The sequence below is a fragment of the Nicotiana attenuata genome, chromosome 11 (genome assembly GCF_001879085.1).
Source record: "Nicotiana attenuata strain UT chromosome 11, NIATTr2, whole genome shotgun sequence".
NCBI lineage: Eukaryota > Viridiplantae > Streptophyta > Magnoliopsida > Solanales > Solanaceae > Nicotiana > Nicotiana attenuata.
In genome coordinates, this window is record NC_031999.1 from 23,678,659 (window position 1) to 23,684,433 (window position 5,775).

The following is a 5,775-nucleotide window of genomic DNA, read 5'->3' on the forward strand; positions in this document are numbered from 1 at the left end:
TTTTGAGAGCGTGGAAAAAGTTGAATGCGTACATTTGCAATTTGATGGTTCAGATGATTTTCAATGTTTGTCTCTGCTTGAAGAGCTGGAAGGAAAGAAACAGTAGTTGTGTTGTGTTATTGCGTATTGGCATGTTTAATAACTTCTTTTAAGATATCACAAGTGCATGAAAAAAAGGTTTGGTCAGATGCATCGCAACAAATCGAAGAAGTTGTTGGCATGTTTAAATGCCTAAGACAAGATAGCATAAAGGAAGAATCGAAAAGACTTGTGTGGAAGATATAAGACACGGTTTAGTTTTTGGTTTCGGAGACGACTAACACGTGTGAATTTCGGTTTTTCGATTTAACCGATAATCGAAATACAAAAATCGTAAACCGCACCAAAAAACCAAAAATTAATAATTTTAAAACCGTGCACCGTCCGAAAAACCAATTAAATCGAAATTCACGATTCGGCCAATTTTTTCGGTTCGGTTGTATTAAGCCCACCCCTAATTGTGTCCTAGTAACGAGGGAAAAAAGAAGAAAGATAAGCAGTCGTTCCATATTCGACGTTAAATTGTTTACCGCAATCTACGGTCCCCGCGTATCCAAACCGATAAATGTCTACCAAGCCGTTTCATCTTAGACCGTCCATTCATTCCACTACCTCAATAAATTACATTTATCGGGCTTCTCATTTCCATGTCCTCATCTCTACTGTTCATTTCTCTGGCCATCTCTGTTTTATCCAGATCCTCTTAATCTCTTCTCTTTTCCGGATTTCATATTCAGATTTGAGGAGATCGTTTTCCGATCTATCATTTGGTTATGGATTCGAATTGTTCCTTTGGTATGCTCGTTCATCGAGATCGACCAGAGTAACGATGTTTCTGTTGTTCGATCTTCGTCCCCGTTGCCGGTGGCGAAGCAAAGATTCCATATTTAAGTCGGCTGGATCTCATGCGCTTGGTAGAGGATCGAGGAAGGTAAAGATTCATCCGGACTTTTCTAATCTCTAATTTTCTGATAAATCCCGTAGCAACCAGAGATCTTGCTTTGTTCTGAATTGCAGTCTGTTTCTTGATGAGGAACAATAAAGGTTTCTTCGGATTTACGGTGATTCCGTTGTTTTCGGCGATGCTATTTGGATCGTTGCACGCTTTGACTGTCGAGAAATGGACATCAGCAGCGTTGATGATGATTGCCATAACTTAATTTATTGTCTATATGGACTATAGGATGCGGATTATAGGGATGCATCTGTACTTGCAGATCAAAGGTAAAATTGTGAGTATCAGTGAGGTCTTGTTGTTGTTAATTCGACCTTTGCCATGATGGGTGCGCTCACATGGCAGGTCAAGTACCTAATAAAAATTCTACTTTTTGTGTTGGAGAGGAGATGGTACGGGGATTTTTGCCCGGCTCTCCTCTCTCTTTGTCTTGTCTTCTCCCCCTCACACCTTTACTCCCTTTCTCTGGATCGGTTCCAAACTTCATGGCAAACTGTTGTTTACGTGTCCGAAATACTAGTATGAGAGGAGACAATTAGCTCGTGCATTCAATTAACACGACGACAGCCAAGCAAATGGTTATTGGTTCAACTGCAGCACTCCCTTAGAGGTACAATTCGAAATTGCCTTTTACATAGGCGTTAGCCATTTGTGTCTGACGCAACGCTCTTCTAAAGGTACAATTCCAATTCTATTCATTAAAATTACATTTGTGCTTGGCCTAATAGCAGTCAGTTTTCCAGATTAATTAGCTCACGGAAACGTCCCAGTCTTGATACATAAGATAACATCTCAAGTTCCTGTTTTCAAATGTAATGTTAGAGTTCGATTCTTAGTTTAACTAATCTTATAAATAGATTATCACTTCTGTTAAACCGTCTCAATCAAACTTTAAAACTTGACGTTTTATTATTCTGGTTAGACATACCAATCGGATCATTTGCAGTTTTGGCTAGTATGAATATTTCATTCATTTAGTTACTCTTGTTCACCCATTTTAGTCATGTATTTGTAGAGTCGCATGAATATCTCATTCAGGACATTGTATATTGTTTTGGGAGTACTTTGTTATCATTTTTCCAGGATTTGATTTTCAAAAGTTAGATTTAGCCTGATTTATGACTGATTGGACACAAGGTCTCTGTTACAACAATGTTGAAATCTTATTTCTGTGGTGTGATGAATGATTTGACCCAGTAATGAAAGCTTTGCTTGCCTTGAAAATTTCTCCGGTTGCTTCTCCATGACCTGCCAAATTTAAACCATTGCAACTGACATGGTCTTACATCAAAAGTAGAGAGGCTGACTATTGGCTCTATCCTGAGGAGTCCAAAACCTAAATGTGTATTTCTTGACTCAAAAGATCGAAATAAGTAAAAAAAATTAAGTGAACAAACTATATAAAATGCGGTTTTAAAGCGCGCTTTACCTTAACATCTTAAATTTTTTTTAAAACTTATTTCGGTTTTTTGAGTCCAAAAATACCACATTTAGGTTTTGTTCTCCTATCCTGAGAACATATTCTACTTTCCTTTTCCTGGTTTACCTTTTTGGCGGGGGATTTATCACTACTTTTGGTTGGATAACCAGCAAACATCTGGTGTAGAGGTTGTTTATCCTGTAGACAGCTGTTCTTTGATGGATCTAGTGAAATATGTTTTCGACTATGAAGTTTTCTTCACCATTATAGCGCTTGAAGAAGCAACAATTTTCGAAGTTTGTCCTGTAGATATTGCATCTTCCTGAAAGTGCTTACGCTCCTGGTTACATGAAAATTAATTGCTGATTACAGTTTTTTATTATTTGCTCTGGTCAAGTGTGTAAACCTGCGTATCGGTTCTCGACTGGTTTATATTGATTTATCTCTTGTCAAAGAAATGGTTAACAGTAATGGCGAGCAACCACTGTCTGCAATTACACTTCGTGGTTTTGCTAGTAAGCTTTGCTAGTTTTGATTAAAATATAATGGGACTATTTTGTTAGATAGTACTTATTCCTTTTTGTATGACGGGTGAAGTTCCTCACGAGCAAGCAAATCAAGTAAAACAGTGATTATGTCTTGCTAATTCATTGAGGTTGCATAGATGAGATCCGTTGGTTGGTTGGTTTATTGGATGGATATTGTGTCATCTTTGCCACTTGAGGTAATTACTATATTGTGTTTGTAGATGGATCCGTTGCTGTCTTGCATATTCGACTCAACTGATGATTTGCCAAATTTTTGCTCTGATTTTAGCTACTAGACTCATCTTTAACTTGTGGGTGTTAATTTGCTTTTTTGTCTTCGAGGTTTGCCATTCTTCCCACATCTTTTACTTTAAAATGGAAGTCTTTTTTAGCTGCTTAGTTGAGAATAGTTTTTGAAAGGAATTTTTACCTCCTATAGCAAAGGTTAATACTTTATTTATTTTAAATAAATACCCTTTTAAAAAGTTATATTCTATAGATACCTTTTGATTTTTATAGCCAAATATCTATTTATGGTTACCTCTTGCTCTTAAGCCATAAAATACTCTTTGTATTATTTTTCTCTCTCATTCTTTCAGATTTTTCTCCACCCTCTCTCTCTTAATACGCCAGTATCTCTCCCTCAACCGCCATGGAAATCCATATCAAAACTGAAGACGATTTATGTACTCCAAATGAACGAAAACCAAAGAATTGCCATCCTCTGTTTTCATGATTGTTTGCAAGTCAGCATCTTCTTCTTTGAGTTCTGCTTTGGCATAAATAATCGGGATCCTTTAGGGATCATGATTCAAACAACTAGAACGGAAAATAAACAAAGAAAAAGATAGCAGGGATATGTGGAATTTGAGGGAATTGATGAAGCAACACAAATTTAGAAGACCCGTTTTAGTCGCTTTGCTGCAGGTTGCTTGAATAGATCCATTAGGGTTTTAGGGTTTTTCATTGTAATTCAATGTATCTCGTTGTATTCCATGTATTTCGTTGTATTCATTGTTTTCTTTTTCCATTGTATTTCAATGTATCCTGCTGTATTATATGTATTTCATTATATTTATTGTCTCGCTATATTCCATGAATGTATTTATATATTTTTTAATTAATATAATTTATGTATTCAAATGTATTATATAATTTTTCTGAAGATTGTTATATTTTTGGGGTATTTTTCTGTTGAGTATCTTTTTTATAATTGAAAATACAAAATTTGTGTTTTATAATCGAATTTGTTGAGTTATATTAGGAGTCTATTATGTTAATTGATTCACTTTTCATTTTAAAAACAGTGTAATCCCCTATATCACACCGTGAATACAGTCGAATACAGTTGAATACAATAATCTGTCCAGCTGTAATCTCATGTTTCACTCCATGAATACAGTCGAATACACTCGAATACAACAACTGATTAGATGGACTCTCCTGATTCACGCCTATTTTTGCTACTGTATTCATGAATACAATAGCTTAAATATATCTTATAACCACACAAAAGGTATCTATAATTCGTAATATACCAAATGATATCTATAGATGACTAATTACTACCAAAAGATAGTGCTTTATGAAAATGTCTCTTTTTGAAAACAGATATTTAAAAGTAGAAAGTAATATGGGCTTGTTCTTAAAACAAATTATTTGTCGTCTTGTGCCAAAATGATTACGGAAACTATTCCAGAATTTTCTACTTTTCTCAGTATATGGTTTTTGAAGTACTGAAATCAACACTTAAGATATTATTTTTTTTTTACGGAAGTTCTTTTATTTATAGTTTTATTAATTGTCTGTAATGAAGTTTTGTCATTTCAGGTGCTTGGGAATTATACAGCTATCTCATTGTGACCCAAATGCACTTTAGTGAACAATTCTTTATTATAAAATTCGATTAGTAGCTTCAGCTGGAGGAGGTGGAGATGAGGGTTTTTATTGAATTTTCCTAGTCTGATATTTGGTAAATTAATTATTACTAGGTTTGAAGATGAACAGTAAAGTACAGTTTTGAATACCAACATCTAATAACATTACCTTTTTTTTAAAAATCTTTTCGTGAATAAGCTGCATTTGCTTTGTGCTTTGTTCTACTCTATCGATGGAAGACTTGATTGCTTATTTTTGTTAAAGAGAATTGAAATTTAAGGTTTTACAAGTTATTTCTGAAGTAATTAGTCTTTCCTTTTAATAGGAAAATTGAATTACTGGTTCCATAAAAAAATTCGTCACACATTGAAATGTCAATATTTTGGTCTTTTGGAAAAAAGAGTTGTGTTAATTTTCTGTTGGATCTCTAAATTATTTTCCAAGTTTAGAGTAAATTTATAGCAAGGGAAAATGAGTTGTAGTCCGGGCACTGAAACTAGCAGTAGTTTACCAAATTCTAATTATATGCATGAATGGAGATTTTGTTTGATTAAGTTCGGTGATATACTGTTTGTTCGTTCTAATTGATAGATCCAAGGGCTCGATTTTGTTGAGCACTCAATGCTTATGCGATTGGGAGGATGGTGGTTCGAATCCACCTGGATCTTTGTTTCTCTTTGATTTTTCGTCGGGATTTCTTTGTATACTATGAAAAGTTACAGGGTGTGTATGATAGAAAAATATATGTTTTTCAAGGTCTTGAAAAGTAAGTGTGTGTTTTTAAGCAGAAAAGATTTTTCAAAGGGTAATTCATATATTATCTACTAGACCAACAATATGAGAGTACGAACTTTATGTTTCGGGTTCAGGTTACTCTCAAGTTTTTCTTCAAAACCGGAGTTGCATAATTATGTAATATGCTTGGCCGCTTTCTAAAAGACTTTGTCTCTAGTAGC

General features: G+C 34.6%; 1 long non-coding RNA gene across 1 annotated transcript; it reads left to right on the plus strand.

The window, feature by feature from the left end:
* Positions 474-3,025, plus strand: LOC109234236. Its single transcript, XR_002069168.1, has 2 exons — positions 474-970; positions 1,057-3,025. It is a non-coding gene; the product is annotated as an uncharacterized LOC109234236 (long non-coding RNA).